Source organism: Thunnus albacares, chromosome 9 (assembly GCF_914725855.1).
Source record: "Thunnus albacares chromosome 9, fThuAlb1.1, whole genome shotgun sequence".
NCBI classification, from domain to species: domain Eukaryota; kingdom Metazoa; phylum Chordata; class Actinopteri; order Scombriformes; family Scombridae; genus Thunnus; species Thunnus albacares.
In genome coordinates, this window is record NC_058114.1 from 21,309,391 (window position 1) to 21,329,084 (window position 19,694).

The 19,694-nt window shown below is 40.6% G+C and overlaps 1 long non-coding RNA gene across 2 annotated transcripts; it reads left to right on the top strand.

Moving 5' to 3' along the window:
* Positions 1–4,442: 4,442 nt before the first annotated feature.
* Positions 4,443–19,508, top strand: LOC122988303. Of its 2 annotated transcripts, none has more exons than XR_006404765.1 (3): positions 4,443–4,732; positions 6,211–6,332; positions 8,135–9,115. It is a non-coding gene; the product is annotated as an uncharacterized LOC122988303 (long non-coding RNA). The 2 variants fall into 2 exon arrangements; XR_006404766.1 differs by lacking the exon at positions 8,135–9,115 and adding an exon at positions 19,012–19,508 and having other exon boundaries at positions 4,444–4,732.
* Positions 19,509–19,694: the final 186 nt, after the last annotated feature.

Genomic DNA, 19,694 nt, shown 5'->3' on the forward strand with positions numbered 1-19,694 from the left:
TAGCGCTGGTAATTTTCTTGCTGCGGTGGCCCACCACTGCTGAGGAAGTACATAGGAAATGCTGAGGGACAAGACAGACACTACTCACTACGTTGTCTGTGGTGGACTGACTGGCTCCCTGACTGACTCTGCTGACTGGTGGGCAGTCTGACTAATCCATGTAGCTGAATCACCAGTGTCTCTTTCCTCTTTACTTGTGAGGTACGAGGGTGTAAGAGTCAGGATTATTTTCCACTGCGTGGGGCTATGTAAGATTCATAAGTGCAGCTGGAGGTACTTTATATGACACTTGTGGCTAAAATATACAGACTGTGTGAAAACTGTAGGCCCTGAAGCCTGCAATATCATGTCCTTTTTTTTTGGTTTAATTATACAAGTCTGTAGACATTGCTCCAAGTTGTCAAGCCAAACTAGAAAAATCACTTTTACAAATCAAATTTAGATGGTTAATAATTCTTCAATAAAATTCTCAAAAATCCTCCACTCAAAAATGTGTTTTCTTCTCTTCTCAGTTGGATGTTTGAGCTTCACTGTGTGCAGGATGATGTTTGTGTAGAATTTGACCCTAAAAGGCTGTTTTCACATTCATCTGCTGAAGGGGGAAAGTTTCTCTGCCCTCACCAAAAATCTGAGTTGAAGGCGTGTCCTTACGGGCAGGATTTGTGACATCATAAATAGTTTCGAAGCCATTTGCGGTCCATTATGCAACTTAGACAATTGTGATGTGGAAACTCGAAACCTCCAGTGCACGAACACTGAGAATGGACTTTTCAGTAAAGTAGGAGACATCTTGCATCCAGAAGTTACATTACATAATAAATTATTATTCAAAACAAGTATTGTTATGTCTTAAAATTAAAATCACTTATATTGAAAAGTGTGGTTCTTTCATGAGCTTTCTTTTTCAAGGTTGATTTACCCTCTGTCTTCAGATGTGCTGATATAGAGGCACAACAACAATGGGCTGTCTGATTTCTTTTTCCACAGCCAAAACCACCAAAGTAACAAGAGTAGGAAGTGAAGATTGGTAGTTTGCAGTAATGTACACGTGGAACCCAACATGATTGTCTTGAAATAGATGAAAGGGCATCTCTGCCTTGAACTTTGAGTGGCTTCTATCTTTTTATCATCTCCCTTCTGTTCACTCCTCCAGGCTACTCAGAGATAAGGTAGATGGCAAGGGAGACAAAGAGCCTGTACCTCCACCATCTCGCCTTCCCTTTGTAGCGCTCTCTCCATCACTGTTAGTCACACATGATTATGCCTTGTCGACTGCTGACCAAGTGTTGCTATTTGCCTGTAATAGCATGACAATCAGTGTCAATCTGTGCTGGGCTCCAAATATTATTCACTGTGTGCCCTTTGACTATGTGTTTAACATATGGTTAACATACACAGATGTACTGTGCACTGCTGATCTTGTTTAGACATCTATTCAATGTAAAAGAAGATGCGCTGTACAGTGTGTACATATAATGATATACACTTTTCCATATAAATACCTACTTGGCACAATATTACAGCCTACATCTAAAGGGTAAACAATTGACTGTCTGCACTTTTTACATCAGTTATTTTTCATTGGTGAGTATGTGGTTTTGAATTGTTTTCATGATTGACACCAAAGATGAGAATAAGATGAAGGGTTAGGAAAGAAAAGACTGATGGGGGAGGAGGTGATAGAGAAGAGAAAGGAGAAGAGACAAGGCAGTGAGGGATCAGCATTCATCTCCCTCAAGTGTTTCTGCTTCACCTTTAATCTATGGAAATGTATGGAGCAGATGAAGTATAATTGTAAGGTGGACTTTGACCATTAAAATCTCTCAAGTGCTAGTTGCAGGAGGGGCTAGAGAGAGATTCGGCAGTAATCACTATGGGTTCACTCCGCTGATGATGGGGAGGGAATTAATTTACCCTGGAGAAAAACAAATTAAGGCTCTACTCAGCGCAGCGCTCCGTCACACAATAGCATATATAAATATTTTATCTTGGGCGATCCAGGTTAGCAAAGGTTTAGTACATCTCCATTTACACAAGGGCCCGCTCTCCACGATGTGGCCTCCACTCCCCTCTCGGCTGTCCTCCTGATGATTGCCTGCTGTCCTCTCCTTCACCTCCCCTTCTTCCTTCTTTCACTTTCCTCACCACCTCTCCATCTTCCGGTAGTGTCTTTCTCTCTCAGTATTTCTCCTCCACTTGAACTCCCACTGTCTCTTGCATGCACTCTTCCTCCATCTCCACCAGTTGCTAAATGCAAAAATCCAAATATTCTTTCTCAAGACCAACTTGCATGGCTCCGATGTCTTAATCCCTTCTGACACAGACATATCACTTGTTGACAGACAGTGTAGAATACACCGTGAAAAACAGGATTCAGCTGACACAGTTGAAAATGTCACAATGATTTATGGACCTATGTGTAAATCAAGTTTGGGGCTGTGCTGTATTATAGAAACGACTTACTTTTCCCATTCAAAGTAGAGCACTGATCCTGTTGGATATTTTGGATTGCTATAAATTTGCTCTGGCAAAATTATTGGGTTTGTTATTTTAGCTTCCTCTTTCACTTGCTTTCCAGTTTAACAATAAAACATTAGAGTGTGTCATACTATATTATAGGAAATAGAATAATATTGTAAAATAGCTTTCCACCAAATTGGACCTTACTAAGATTGCTGCTTGTAAAGAAATACCTTCAGTTATAGGTCCCCTGAATGCATCCACAGTTAGCAGTTAACCCACAGTTGGGTAGGTGCAGTATTTATTCAATTAATAATAATAACTACTCGAATGCTGTGTTTATCCTGAAATAAAATCATTTTTGTTTTTATCTATAGATGTTAGCCCTGTAATAGACTGGTCACTAATTCTAAGTCATGCATTCTGGGATATACTGGTATAGAAATGGATGGATCAATGTTTGACAGTGCCAGTGTGGGGGTCAAAGTTTAGCCAATGTTTTTTATTTAACAGTAATTCTGTTTCTATGACCAGTGGTGGATGTAACTAAATATATTTAAGTAGGCTACCGTACCTATGGACACATTTGAGTTACTTGTACTTTACTTTATGTGACATTTCATGCCGCTTTATACTTCTACTGCACTACATTTCAGAGGAAAATATACATTTTTTTTACTTGATTATGTTTATTTGACAGATATTACTAGTGACTTTACAAATTAAAATTTTACATAGAAAATATATGATGAATTGTTACAGTTTAAGCTACTGAACAGTGTGTAACATAATATTAAAAATGAGTTCCACTTTGAACAAATAGGCGTACTCCATAAAAGTCTATCTACACAAGAGAACATCAGTGATAATATATTATCAGTAGGGGAGAATAGGGTTGGTAGTCACACTTTTTACTTTCATTTGAATCCCTCAAAAACCGTATCCTTAATAGATTCCCTTTCAGTGTGTAGTGGAAGCCTAAAGTGTCAGGTAGGAATGGAGGAACGTTACTTTCCTTAAGTTTATCCTGTTCAAAAGATGTTGACTGTCAAATATGTTTTGTGCACTTGTGACAACCATCCGCATCATGAGGTTGGTAGTCACACTATGGAGTTGGTGGTCCCTATGTTAATTTAATGGAGAAAAAAAAATGGAGGCAATTTTAAAAATTAATTTAAGAGAAGAGAATGTGATAAGCATCCCCAACTGGGATTTTTTGCTACCGGCAAGGCTAACAACCACATGTTGTAGTGTAGCTAAGAAAAAACTGAACTATAGCTCTTTCCTCGTACTTTTTTTTCAATTCAATTTTTATTTATATAGCACCAAATCATAACAGAAGTTATGTCAGGGCACTTTTCACATAGAGCAGGTTTAGACCATACTCTTTAATTTACAACCAAACATTCCCCCACGAGCAAGCGCTTGGCAACAGCGGCAAGGAAAAACTTCCCTTTAACAAAAAGACACCTCAAGCAGAACCGGATTCTAGGTGGGCAGCCATCTGCCTTGACCAGTTGGGTTGAGAGAGAAAGAATTTTTTAATGGTAATAATTGTTTTATTATAAACCCATTGTGTAAAAACCTAGCAGAGAAACACCAAAGAGCTAGATATTTACATTTTGACATGAAAAACACTACAAGTCCTCTCACCTCAATGTCGAGTGTCTTACTCCTGAGATGACCTTGTCGGTGACCTCTAAACCCAATTCTGAAAATTTCAGCACCAACATTTTTAACAGCGCCCTCTAGGGAGCGACGTCTAATGAACGTGACAACCAACCCCGATCTCCCCTACATTTGCCAATAATAATTATATTTTAACTTAACTAACATTAACTTCACTAATGATTGCAGAGCTTTTATTTGTGTCTTACTGTGTGGTGTTGCTAATTTTACTTTAGTAGAGGATTAGATTTTTTTCCCCCACATCTGTCTGTGACGACCTCTCTTTGACTCACAATGGTGTTGAAATGAGCGTCACGGGTGTTAATGTGCTGACGTCTTGTTGCTGTTGTTGTTGTTGTTGTTGTCAACAAAGTGAGGCAATTAGAGCAGCAGCATGCCAGTAATGACTGCGGTGCGGAGGGAGCGCACGAGGCCAGGGCGACACCCGGCGTGAGAAACAGCACGCGCCCCTGCTCTGTGTCCCACCTCGCAGGAACGAGGCTCGCGCTCTAATGAGAGGGATTTAATGGATTTATAGCGGTGGAGGATTCCTGTGTGTCCGCAGGCTCTTGGCTTCGCCGACTAGAAACGTCTGTAATAATTGGTGAGCCGCCTCCACATTAACACGAACCAAACAGAGAGAAAGAGAGAAAAAAACTCTCCTCTCCACTGCTTTCCCACGGCCATGATGAAAACAGGTAGCCCAGGCCAACACAGATGCTGCATGAGCAGGCAGGGCAGGACTGTAGGAGTTACGTGAAAATTGGTGTGTGAAAATTTGAAGACGTGAAATTTCACAACGAAGGTAATTTTCCCACGTTTCTTTCGGGACGTTGGTTTTTCAGGTTCTGTATCATAAAGTGAGGTTTGTTACAGTATAAAGTGGACATGTCGGCAATGACAGACAATGGTGGCAGCACAAACATCTTGTTAACCAGAGTCTTCATTAGCCGTCTGTGCCAGTAGGCAGGTGCGTGGCTAGTAAATAGGAAGTTCACATATGATATTTGCTGGAAAAGACATGGGTTGCATATATATAAGTGCATATTATAACTGATTATACTACATGATTAGTGAGTGTCTTTATGTTCTACATGGACACTTATAGTAAATAAAGAAAGAAATAGATAAAGCCAAGGCCTTATGGAAAATTAAACACACTTTAGATATCAAGCTTTTAATAAAATAGGCTACATTTTTATTGTGTTGGTGAATGTTTCATTTCTCACTGAAGGCCACACTTGCCTTTTTTATTATAGATTAAGCAGCACAGTTTGTGGCTTTGACTGCCTGGAATTCCTCTCTGATCCAACCTTTTCATACAGGGTTACTTACCAGCTGTCACTGAGTCATAGTGTCCTCTGCTTTGTTGATCAATAGGCCTAGTCTGCTAATTTATTGTTAATATGTCCATTGATCAGTTGTCCTCTGGGACCAGATAGAGAAACAGCACTTAAGCCTAGTGTTCAACTAAATCCTTGTGTGACATCACATCATAAAGTAAAATTGCCATGGTGAGGCAAATCATTAAGATGTAAATAATTGAATGGATGAATTAAAGCCTCATTAATCAAATATATTAGAGCAAAATCTTATCCTCTAATTATTTAACAGTTATTGGTAATTTAATACAATTTTAAACAGTCAGTATTTTTACATATACTAAAAAATATATATTTCATAATGATTGTTTTTGTTTTTTTTTTACATTTCTTGTGTTAATGTTATGCTGGCATAAGAAGAAAATATTTGATTTTATATTTCCACATGCATTCATAACAGATAACAAACATATCAACATTTATATCACATCTGTCCTGCCTCCCAAACCTCATCTGATTTTGATAGATTACATCAAAATGGAAACACACAAAACCATGAACACTTATTGAGTTAACAAGTTAAATGCTCCTTTCCCCTCTACGTTTCCCACTCGCAGGCTGAGGAGAATTTCAGGACAAAAGAAACATTTAGTGTCTGCTTGTTTATTCCTCTGCTCGCTCTGTATTTATTCACTCTTGTCACTCATCTTTTTTTCTCCTCTCTCCACCTCACTCTCCCCTGCGGCTTTCTCTCACACAGGCAGTGTGATGGCGCTGCAGCAGAAAGAGAAAGATCTGGGTGACCATCTGAAACCAATTATGGCTGCGCTGCAGCCACCCAGAAACTCAGTGACGGATGGGGATCTTGTATTTATAGCTGGGGTAATTGGCAACACGCAGACACACACACACACACACACACGCATAACACGCACAACACAGGGAAGTACAAAGAAATAGACACTTTTAAAAGTACACACATAAGGCACAGTTTGTGTTTACAGTCAGGGATAGACATCACATACACATAGACACACATGCTCTCTCACAAACACACACACCATGTGCAGGCCTCACAGGCAGCAGAAAAGGTGCACACTCCCTCGGTGCATGTCTTGCTTGCAGTCAGAGTGATGCAGCCTGTGCATGAATCAAAGACCATTGTCATGGGAAGACAAATAAGGCTCAGGGATGGCCAGAGAGGCGTGTTTGTGTTTTCCACGGTCTAATCAGAGCTGATGTTTACAGCTGATACTGCAGTCAGGACAGAGGTTGTACATCTCAGCTATCTGTCTCGGCCTGTCAGCTCGTCAAACATGCATGTGAAAACATATACAAAACACATCTGCCTCTTGTTAAGCACCATAAATGGCTGCCATGTGGTCTGCTGATAAATAGGCCGGTCTATTTATTGGAGCACAACAAATTGGCTACAAACACTGACAAGGAATCGAAGAACTATAAATATTGCGACGTGATGAAATCTTTAAATGTGCTGCAGGTATTTTACAAGGGTTCCACTCCTTTCCTTTTTTATGAAGTTGGAGGTATTTCTTTTGACTGCTCTCTTCTTTCACACACTGCCTTGTTAAATAGGTAGGGGGACAATGGCACTCTCACACTGGGCAGGTCCGGGGCTGAGTGTGTGTGGAAGGCTTGGCCGCACTAAAGCTGAGCAGATCCGCCACTTGAGAACGATAAAGAGCCCTGTTACACCCGAACTCTCAGAGAGATGTAACCAGAAATTCCTGAATGAATCAGCAACAGACAAGCCCTAAACCCCGTGTAATTACATATTTGGAGTTTATCGGGGTTTATGCGAAAATGCACAAGTTTCCCTTCCCTGGTGGTCCTTAAACACATCCATATGTCCAGCATGTTTCCATTTCTGCTCCTCCCTCCGCTCTCTCTCCCCCCTCCTTTATCTTCCACCTCCTATTTTCCCTCCATGAAAAATGGCTGCAGTGTACAGATGGGTGATATGACCCGTTGGAGTGGTGTTTTCCTATTGTTAAGTTGTTGTTGACTCTCTAGACTCACAGTGTGACAGAACCAGTTTGGTGTTTTGGAGTGCGTCGAGGCCATCAGCACCGGGCCAGAGCTCTTGGTGGAGCTGTGTGCAAACAGAGGAAGCCACAGCCTGTCCACATCGCACAGACGGGAACACACACACAAATCTGGGGAGGCCTTTCTATCGTGTGTGGGCCGTTTTTTTTTTTTTCATTTCTTTTCCTCCCTGTCTGCCTCTCTCTCTCTTTCTCTCTCTCTCTCCTTCTCCCTGCTTGAGAAAACTGATCTGTTTTAAAACACGTGCTAAATATTACCATATTTACATTTTCCTGTTTCAAGAAGGCAGCAAAGGGGGAGTGTGTGGTGTGGATTTTTCTTGTCTTTTTTTTTTTTTTTCAGTGGGAAGGTCTCCGTCCGGGGTTAGGCTCTGTTTGAAACTTGAAACCTTTTTCATGCTTATTTGTTTTATGATTCTGCAGGGCACTGTGTTTACACTAAGAGTGCAACATCTGGATTAGATAATTTGTTGGGAATTAACCGAGCCCGAATGCTTATCGACCCCATCTGATTACATCTGTTTGATGTTTGGTGCTTTTTTTCAGCATTCATTATTTTTCAGTGGGCTCAGCCGGTATTCAGTTTTTGCTGTACATTTTTGTTTGATATGTTTTCAGACAAATGGAGGATTAACACTGCACAGCATTAACCTTTCCTCTAATCACTGGCAGCAGCAGCAGGCCCTCCATGCACTGTCACATCTCTCCAGTCGCAGTAATGCTGGCCTTTCCATAATGGCTTATTCCCAATTAAATCTCAATGGGAATGTTTGACTTTCCAGTGATGCAAGAGCCGACTCAAGTGGACATGTCAGCAACAATGGCTGCCATGGTTGCGCCCAACATTAAGAGGACACATTAACTGATTACATCTTCTTCTTCCTCACAAAACAATCGAGACGCCAAGGATGTTAATACTATGTAAAAGGCAAAAATCAATAACTAAAGTTAATAAAATATTGATTAATTATTAATTTATCTAATCCCTACCCTTTGGAATATTACAAAATACAAAGAATTGGTGACTCATAATGACTGCTGAGGATCTATCAGTAATGCTTGATGTCAGGATTTTGTTATTGTCCTATAATTATAATAATTTTCTCTTGGTGTAACTCTCTATTTCACTCTCCTCCCTGTCTCCACCCTTCCCTCATTTTTTATTTTTCTTCTTCTTTTGTTTTCTTCTGTATATTTGAGTATCTACAACAGCAGCTAGTATACTTAACTCTGTCACTCACTATCATTACTGAGTTGGTGGTCCCACATAGTACAAATTTTACACAGCTATTAAGACAGAATGAGCCTTACTGCTGTATCACTTGATGTTTTTTTGAGTTGATAGACCACAACATTCCCACACTAAAAAAAATCTCAAATCCTTAGAAAGTAATTTTAGCACCAAACTAGCTGCTTCTTTTTGTATTATGTGATCCAAGATGTCTTAATGTCTTAAAGGTGCAGTGGGTAGGATTTTTTGGGCATCTAGCGGTGAGGTTGCAAATTGCAACCAACCTTCCAAGCATGTAGGAGAACCTGGCTGGTGGCCATGAAACCTGCGAAAAACATGAAAGGCCCTCTCTGGAGCCAGTGTTTGGTTTGTCCTCTCTGGGCTACTGTAGAAACATGGCGGTGCAACATGGTGGACTCTGTGGAAGAGGACCCGCTCCCTATGTAGATATAAAAGGCTCATTCTAAGGTAACAAAAACACAAGGATTCTTATTTTCAGGTGATGATATACTAATTAAAACATACTTATTGGAATATTATATTCCATTTCTGCCAAGTCCGTTCTTCTAGATGCCACTAAATTCTACACACTGCACCTTTTAATAAACATTTTTAAAAAAAAATGTTTGCTAACAATAAGTTAATATCACATGACAAATGATATGACATTTATTTCTAGCTCTTCTCTGTGCTACTGACTTAATCTGACTAAAAACATGTCCCCTCTGGCCTTTATCTGGCTTTATCTCCATGCTACGATCCATTACAAAGCTGCCTGCTGTCCCCTGGGTGATCTGCCCTGTCCCCTCATCTGGCCGGGCTGCTGTGATTCCATCACTCCCGTCGAGCCACACAGAAAGATTAGTCAGACTCTATGTACAACAGATGTGTCCAACACTTGATTTGTGTGTGTTTTATTGACTCTGGCCATCTGTTAATACAGTTGCTGGTTCCTCCTCTTGTGTTTGTTGATGCACACAGACAGGGGAGCCGAGTGCCAGAAGAAACATTCGTCGAAGGAGAAATGAGAGATAAAGAGAGACAGAGAGAGAATGGAGTAGGAGATAGGAGGGTAATATTTTATAAAAATCTGCTGATTTAAGTGTTAACCTGTGACCTGCTCTATTCCTGCATATAGAGCAGAGACATTTGTGCTTGTTTTTAGTTTAGTCGAAGCATTGTATCAGGAGAGTGTGGTGCACACAAGCAGTGTTCGTTGATGAATGAGTCTCAGATGTTCAGTGCTTTCAGAAAACAGTAAGAGCTCAAACCCCTTCACTAGGAGGAAAGTGAAAGATTGCTTTAGATATCTGAAATTCCTCACGGTACCATTCCTTAGATTCCCTCTCAACACTGAAAGCACATAGGAAGCAGTTGCTGTCAGGATTCCTTGGATTGTCCATTTGTGTGTGTATATCTGTGCATATATGTGCCTGTGCATGCTTATGTGCATTGCAGGAATTTCTGACCATGCAAAAGGATGATAATGTGCAACAGTTGCAGTCAGTTGTGTTGGGTTGTTGTCTCGTGTTTTCTTGGACATTCCACCAGATTCCTTGTCTCCCTCCTTTCTGTGTCACTCCTCCTCACAGTCTTCACTCCCATGGTGTCTTTTTCCCTCTCCTCTTGTCTCACATAACACTTGTATGAATGCTTTGGAAGCCACAGAGCTTATGAAAACTTTTGCTTCACATTAATTATCCTCTGTCTCTCTAAAATGCCTAAAAGGTGAGATAGATAACATCTTAAAGCTTAACCTACTCACTCAGCAAGAATTGCATCATTTAGTTACCCCAATCTCAGACAATATTTTTAGTCTGATCTGTTTTATCTGTCCTCTTCTCGCTGGCTGCCTCCTTCCCTGCATTCCTCCCACTCGTCTCCTGTGAAGCTGCCCACTGAATGGAAAGTTCAGAATGGTCTGCATTTTGCTCCCTGGCTCTTTTACGACAACAGTGATGTTGCTTTTTGCTACCCTCTCTGCCGTGTCATGATGATGTGATTTCTTGACACAGGCGTCACTTGGCCAGTTGAAACTCCAGAACTTCTTGTGAACCTGCTGAAAGGGAGGTGGCGTCCGGCCTGGGTAAACACAGAGTGCGGGGGGAGCCAGGGACACAGCCTGTTGGTCCTAAATGTGGAAGAGAAATGTCCAATAATCGGGCCTGTGGGGAGCAAGCAGGGCCAAGGCTAACCCTTACACATGCTCAGTGGGAGCAGACATAGCAGCGAAGTTGGATCACAGCTGCTCTAAAGGGACGTATAGGTATCAGACAGAATTTGGACCTGGGTCTTGCTAGTAGGACAAAAATTTCCAGGGAGCAGTATCCTCTTTGCAAGGCAGCAAAGTTCAATTCACTTTTAAGTCAACCTACCAAGTAGTTTTTTTGAAAATATAAGATGAAACTTAAATTACTGTTATAACCTATAAGGGAGTGATTGAGGATCAGGTGTATGTTCTCATCTAATGAATTGCAGTATTAAATTACATGTTAAACTGCAAATAAATTGACCTCAACACCACAAGGGAGACATTTAAGCTGTACATGATCGCAGGCATGGCTGCACCGCTACTTATGTGTCCGCCCTTTGTCCTGTACATTCATCCCACTGAAGAGGTATGGATATCGCCCTTCTTGCTTTTACCTCGTTGACTCTCTGTTCCCCCTTCAACTCTGACCGTTGAAGGCAGCAGCAGCAGGGGTTCATGGGAGAAAAAAAATTCTCACACAGAGAAAACACTGTGTTCAGCACAGAGCTAGAGGTGTTAACAGTTGCGTCTATGCGAGGGATATCTTAGCCAGACTTGGCTCAAATAGCGTTCAGAAATAATTCGCATTGCATCTTTCGACCTGCGTGAAGTGCCAGGTGGGTTGGGTTTACCCAGTCAGATGGTATGAGGAAGATAAGTAGACTTAATTGACTGTAGTATGTTTGTCTAAACTTTTTGGCACTGCCTTACACGGTAACTTCTACCCACCCAGCACCTGCAGGATTAAACAATATATTTATGTAGACAGATATATGAACACCATGCAGTGTTTAGGTGGATAGAAAAATACTGGCTGAAAAATTATAATACTGTGGTCATATTGTGTAATGAGTTATAATAAAATCTTGTAACAAAATTGCAATGATATCTAATTTATTTATAGATTGAACATAGGAATTTTGAGTCTCAATTAGCTCATGTCATGTAGCTATTTATTCTAACACAAAGTACCATTTAATGGTTGGAAAGAAATCTGTGTTTTATTTTCTGAGTTGTATTTAAGCACGCAATGACAGCATGTTAAATACGCTGAAGTCATCCACTTTCCCCGCAGTGGCCAACCCTTTTCTTTGTCATTGTGTTGTAGGAAATAAAACCCTTTTGAACTTGTTCTGGTTCAGCCCCGTGGCCACTTGCTCCATGTCAAACCCCAGTGCTACCTCACAACCTCCGGGAAGCAGTTAATGCTTTAATTGGCACTTAATTAGTTAATTGTCCCCAGCGTTGTTGGGAAGGGGGGTAAAAAGGGTGACGGGGCTTTGGGGTGCAGGTGAGGGTGGAGAGGATTGGCCCAAGGTGCTTCCTGTGTCACATCACCAGTGGAGGTACCCATCAGCCCCTTTGAACTGAGACACAAACACTGGAAACACTTTCATCGGGCCGATGTGTCATCACAGCCGGGTCCCATGTATATGTATGGGACTGTCTTAAAATATACAAAGTCCAATTTGCCCGGGACAGGCCAACCTCAGGATAATGAATCACATGTGATGTGTATCTGATATGCAGCCTGAGTCATCACCAGATGTTTCAACAGGATTACTTCCAGTTCTGGGGACGAACATTGGATTTTCAAAGAGAAACCAACAACTCCCCATCAAGAAAGACAAAGAAGAGAAGTCAACAAACATTTCCCACCACGATGAGTAAAACATAAGGGTTTATAAAAAATGCTGTACTGGAATGCTCAGTGCCTCTGGAAGGCAGACCAAAGTGTTTCTTGGGTCTATAATTGGGGGTACACATGCCAAATGAGAGGAGTTTTGAGGTCAAGTACAGAAGAGGAAGTAACTTGGGCACCAGACCTTCAGATAAAAGCTTACAGGTGCGACTAAGTACAGTCTTACATATGTAAGCAAGCTGTGATGCTTGTTTGTTCTGGTGTCTGTTTGTATGTGGAAAATGCAGCTCCCAACACATAATGTGTTTGCGCAGTCAAAGCATAGCATGTACTCTGGATAACATTCCCTGTCTCCTTCACTTGGCAAAAACACATATGAACCTGTGTGAATTTGTGAACCCATGTGCTAACCTCAGTACACTGACACACAAACACACGCACAACACAGATTGTTGCCTCTAATTCTTTCACACATGGAAAAATAATTCACAGTTTCTTGAATTTAAATCTCTACTTTGCAACAGGAGTCTCATCCGGATCCGGGTTGTTTTCTTAGAGATTAATGATTTAGTTGGATTTTTTTTTTTTTGGGGGGGGGGGGGGTAAAGATGGGAATTTTTTTTTGTGTGAAACTGTGTGTGGCTTCCTGCGTTTGCCCGTGTGTTTGCACCCGTGTGTGTGCATCAGAGAGGGACTCCCAGCAGGCAGTGTTGTTGTAGGTGAGGGTGAGGAGCCCCCTGATGGGCAGCTGTGGCAGAGAGGCCAGCTTTGATCAAAGGCCCAAGAAGAGGAGGAGGGAGGGAGAGCAGCAGGCTGTCCAGGAGAGAGAAGAGGTGAAGCAGAGCTGCAGAATGGGGGACCCGGGGATGATGGTGTCTGTAAGCCAATGGTGGGACCCCTCAACAACCAAGAACAAACACCTGCTACCTTCATACTCGGTCTGGAATACTCTTGTCAAAGTATTGTAATGTTGTAACTTGTAGTGTTTGTGGGGGGAAAGTGTTGTAAAATAGATCTGATAAAAGTGAATTTTCTTTCTGAATTAATTCCCTTTTGTATCACTGGATGACTTAGATGATGCCTAATCTGACTCCATTTCTGCATTAGATTTCCTCTTCTGGTGAGATGAAAAAAAAGCGGGGTGTGCACTGCACGCTGCACAGTTTTCCAAATAATTGAATAATGTATTTATTCAATAGGCTCAGGGCAGCATATTGATTGTCGACAGATTGAGTTACGCGGGGAATCTGTGGGAAGTCTTGCAAAAAGAGACGACCTAACCAAGGGCATGTGTGCAAGGAGCCGTGTGGCCAGACAAATGTATTCAGACGAAATTCATGTCGCTTAGGTCATTCTGGCTTCACATTTGCCTTGAGGGAAATGTATTTAATTTAGACTCTCAGTTCCTCTACGCTTTGGCTGCGACCTTTTGGTAGACTTCATTTAGCTATTCTGGGTTTTCAGATCATATTTAGTGGAGGAGTATAGGAGTGATTTGTGTTTAAAATTAGTTTTTAAATGTTTTGCTCTCATGATAAATTTAACGTTATTTCTCAAAAATGTTAAACATAACAATATTAAAATTCAATTCATATTTTTGCTAATAAATCTGTCCAAAACCGGTGTGAATTTGAATATTTCATTGTAATAACTATTGGCCTGTAGAGATTTGGGGCATTTTTAGCAAGTTCTGCTACATTGTGGACATTCTTCCAAGCTCAGGAGCAGAGAAATTATATTTCAACAAGAAATAAACTCATGAAAGTAGTCTTTGAAACACGAGGTCGCGCAATCTTGAAAACACGCCAACTTTTCTCTGTCAAGCAAAACTACAAACATCCCTCTAAAGCCAGGCTTCATTGGTCTTGACGCACCCGAGAGAAAATTCAATTTGACACAATAAATTAATACCAGTCTGTCTTAGATGTAAAACATTTGTAAAATGGCTGTGGGCGCTTTTTTCTTTTTGATTTAGGGGTAGTCTACTACATTATTCCATACAGTAATAATAATAATAATAATAATAATAATAATAATAATAATAATAATTATTATTATTATTATTATTATTATTATTATTATTATTATTATTATTAATGTTGTTTTTACACATTAGTCCTGCTTTATAGGTTACTTTATTTTCGGGTTTTTGGCACAATTTTAATTAGTTGAATTTCAATTTAATTGTATTTGTAGTCAAATTCATAAACAACTAAATAAAAAAAATAAATAAGGTATTTCAATATCAGTTAAACGACCATTTAGAATTAATTTAATTGTTCCAATCAAATATCTCAGGCAAAATATGCTGATCAAATTAAGATGTTTTAAATGTGCATTAAGAATTATGTAATGGATGATGTTATTTGGTGGCCCAGGAGTTATGAATCACAGCAACACTGACTGTTTGGAAATGGAGAACATGTGTTTCAGCTTTGCCTGCATGATGCAGCTTCACGCCGTTGTGCGCTTAACAATGATGGAGAATTGTTTTATTAACCCCTTCATTCACCTGCATAATGTCGTTTTTCTCTGTTACAATGAGTGACGTTTAAATAAGGATGAAGACGGATTAGGGCAGAGGTTTAAAAAAAAAAAAAAAAAAAGAATGAAATCCGGCCTCTGCTGGACCTTGAAAATGGGTGTTAATAAATGTAGGCAGGTCAGCCTTTGTTGGCAGGAGAAATCCTGAATGCGAGAGTGAAGTTATGACAGATGAGTGGGGGCCACTGGTGTGTGCAGCCTGCATGGCAGCAAACGGACAATTAAAGGCAGCCTGATAGCTGTAATTTACCTTACAGTTCCTCACATGCCATTAGTGTTGCAGAGTAATGACTGTATCATTGCGCTGCACATTACACAGACTGGCTCAGGCAGACTTTGCCCTTTTAAACAAGTCATTCGGCCCCATATTAGGCCTTAGAGTTTTCTTGGGTGAACATTTAGTTAAATTGGACTTTTTTTGAACAGCTTATCGCTACTAAAACAGACATTTGGCAGATCGCCTCATTAGTGTCAAGAAAATTACCATAACTCCACACAAAACAAATGGAAACAAACCGATTAGCATTTGATTAAACGAAATTAGCTACTTTTTTTTTTTTTTTTTTACCATAATTTAAGTGTTCACAAAAAACACGAGTTTGAGAACTAATGCGTGCGACTTGTCAGGATGCAAAATATATTCTCAGTGTTCCTCTTCATTGATGCTAAAACGGACATTGACTTCCGTTATAATTATGGCCGTGTTGATCTCTATAGAGAGAGAATGACGCTTGTTGGGCCACAAGCCTGCTGCGCTGCATGCAACGGGGAACGCTGGCCCTGTGCAGAGCTGTTTAGTGTGGTTTCATTGCCATATGCGCCGCCTGTCCTGCATGATGCATGTGCGCCTTGTGGGGTACACTAAAAAAGAAAAACAACAATTAGACATGAATGTGTGTGTCCAAACAAACGAATCAAAAGGCCCGTTGTGTTTGTGGGAAGATGACTGGTGGGGGGAGAGATCATCCCCCTTCTCTCTTTCTCTCTGAGCTGACCCCGCGTTTGAGTCCTGCGGTGCGAGGCCGACACACACAGATGGGCTGCAGTCTCTCTTTTCTGTCGCTGCTCTCACTCTTTCATTATCTGTCTGTTACTCACAGTTCAATTCCTATGAATTCAGTTAAGCTTAATCCAACTCAATAACTCAATGCAGTTCAGTTCTCTTGAGTAGTCTTTGCATGGCTGCCTTAAATTATGGTCTATCTATCTATCTATCTATCTATCTATCTATCTATCTATCTATCTATCTAGAACAAAGAGCACATTTCTCTGTCTCTCCACCAGCAAACATCAGATCAGTCAGTCAGTCCACGCCTGCATGTCCCAGAGAAATAAAAATACAGTGTTGTTATGGTTTTCCTGCAGACACGTGAGGATGTGGTTGCGCTCCATCAAATATAATAACAGGACCAAACAACTGCCATGCTTAGGTCATCTGGTCCTAAAACAATATGAAGCGTAATGATTTACAGAAGATGCTACCCATGTTTGAAAATGGAAAATAAAAGCAATAAAAGAACAAGCAGTAAAATAAACAACAATAAAGAATTAGACTTAAAATCACAGAGTCTGACATCACAGCATTTTTTTGTTTTATTATGTCCCACAGATGTTATATATATAAAAACAGAAAATCACCACATGGATTGGATAATGTTTTGGTGTTTATTTATCCTGAACTTTAAATGTGTTTTTTGAATTGAATAGTGTGAGGGTATGGCTTGGCTGTGGGCCACAGTCGCTGATTTGAAGTTATGCTAAAGCAATAAATGTGCATTTTCCACAAACTTTAAATGCATGTGTGGAATCTCAGCACAGCTTGTGTGGGCCTGCAGCGGGGAAAACCTCATGTCCGTTTAGCTCTGCTGTCCCGACGCTAAACTGCCTCAGCCCCAGCCATGGTTTCGGTCCCTCTCAACCTCCCAAGCTGCTCAAAAAAGCTCCAGAAGTGCATCCAGTCTGAATAGACCCGGGGGCCAACAAAGCGGTGTAGCCGTGGGGCCCCGGCCGCGCAGGGTCTGTGTTTGCAAGCCTCCGGTGGTTGAGATGAGGCGGTGCATGGGGCTGGGGGGCTCCCACTGCATTAGGCAGTAGGCTAATAGGTTTGGGATGACCTAAACGATTTGTTGACTGGGACAATAAATCTGTTGTGTGTTTCTTGGCATGCTGAGGGGAGGATTACAAGTTGTCACACAAAGGAATGCAAATTGCAAGCCAAACTCTCCGAGAGGCCTGTGGAGTAGCCAGCTATTTAGAGCATTTGTGCGGATCTGTGCCTCTCTCTCTCACTATTTTATGTTTCTCTATTAGTCCTAATAACTGTGAAGAGCCTGAGAGTAGCCACTGTATTCATCTCAAATCAATGGCTTTCCCGCACCAGACCCTATAGACCTCCACATTTGCATTCTATCGAGTGAGATGACCAGCAGGACAATTGGCGTTAAGTCTCTTTCAGGCGGCCAAATGGAAATCTTGAATCCTAAATGACATTTTCCCTCAGCCCTCTTTCTAAAATACACTCTCCATATTATTTTCTGTGCTGAGTTTTCTGAGCAGTATATATGTAACACATAATAGTTCAGTTTTGGCCATTAGTGGAGATATGGGATGGGAACCTCCAAACATCAGACATAAATGTCAAATGCTTTGGCTTTGGAATGGACTTGTGAAGATGTCTGATCAGAGACTCACTAAAAAGATATTTAATTGGGACATTTTGCATGGTCATCCCTGAGCTAATGAGTTGAAATCCTTATTTTATTTGAACAATCTGTCATTCATTTTCCAGAACAGGTTACTTTGTGATATTTAGGAGACGAGGAGTAAAATGTTTCTCCTGTAGAAAGAAAAATGGTCTGTTGATATATGGTATAAACAAAAATGACTAACTAATTGTCTCATAAAGAATAGCTACAGTGTAGAACCTAATGTGAAGTATAATTTAAACAAAAGACAAAGATCCCTATGTGCACAGTTACATTCAGGAACATAATTAGCCCTAAAGACCGGCAGGTTTAACGCCACTCCAGAAGAGGACAGACTTTGTTTGCTGCGTGAGCTCAGTGAGAATGAGGTTCATTCTTTTGTTTTACTGTCCTGTCTATGAGGACGTAAGGGATGCACTTTTATGAAAATGTCCTGTGTTGATTTATTTGGGCTGGATGAAAACCCTGAGTTGTGCCTCAGGAAAGGAACCTTTTTTGTAGCAGATTTTATTTGTCAAGCTTGAGAGAGAAGGAAGAATATTTTGTTTAAGACCCAGCTGTAAAATAATCTGTGATTTTGTAATGAAATGAAATGTTTGACCACTGCAACAGTACTTATGGTGTCTTGTAAATCCATGAGGGTTGGACACTTAGTGTGCATGACATGAAAATAAAAGAAAATCAATCAAACATAGTATTACTTTTTTTTTCTTACCCCTTTTTGTTTTTTTACTCACTTTTTTATTTATGGTGCAATTTTTTTTTTAGATTTTTTCACTTTTGGCTCATTGTACACCCTTCAATGATTCAACTGAAGCTGAGTTTTGCAGTGCTCAGTTTCCAGTCTTCATTTATGGGCTACCTCCTCCTAGTGACTGCAGGATGAAGTACAAGCCTCCTAAACGAGAGCCCATCAGCTGAACTGCATCAGCAACAGCAGCTCGACCCTGTTTCAGTGAACAGCCTAGTAGCACAATTCTCAGAGATGTTTTAGCCACATTCTACTTTCAACAGGCAATGTTTGACTATATAGGCCACTTGACAAGTAGGTGTTTGAGCACTGACAGAAAGCCTCACTTCACTGGCGGTGCTTTAAAGCCCCCTTTTTTTTTCTTCCTGCAGTGTAAAACCGGACTGTGCGTCTGTGCGCCAACTTTCTGTCAGACAGCAGATGCCTGAGGCCGGGTGGACGAAACCGCAGGACACGGATCAACACGGAGATAGCGGAATTATTCCTCTCAAATCTCAGCAGTAGTCGATCTGACCTACCGCTACTTGAGCTGAGAGAAATTACAGACTGCAGAAGCTGCCGGCTCGAGTTACCGCAGTGTATCATGCGATCATCCCGACACAAACTCTCACTAAAAGTCGTAATGAATTTCGCTATAAAATGAACCGTCGTTAATTAGATTTACAACTTTGACTTTTTCGCCACTGCGATATTTCAGGTACTGGAATTAAAGACTAAGTGACACTACAAGATAAGCCATCATTCATATTTATATTTAGTTTCTGCAAACGTGCAGACACATGTAGGCTCAACAACAATATACCAATTATTAGTAATCAATACAGGCAACAGTATCATTGAAAGAAAATAAAAGTGCTGAGGAACCATTGTAGAGTAATTATTATTTGGATTGTTTGTGGTTTCATCTCTCAAATATCTACATTTACATACAGTAGATAGCTTATGTCCACACAATATGATGGAAAAATATTATTTGAAATATCTAAAAATCACAAGTGTATTTGTTTAAGTATTGCGGCTTATCTTGGATGTCTGTAGCGTATAGTTCAACATA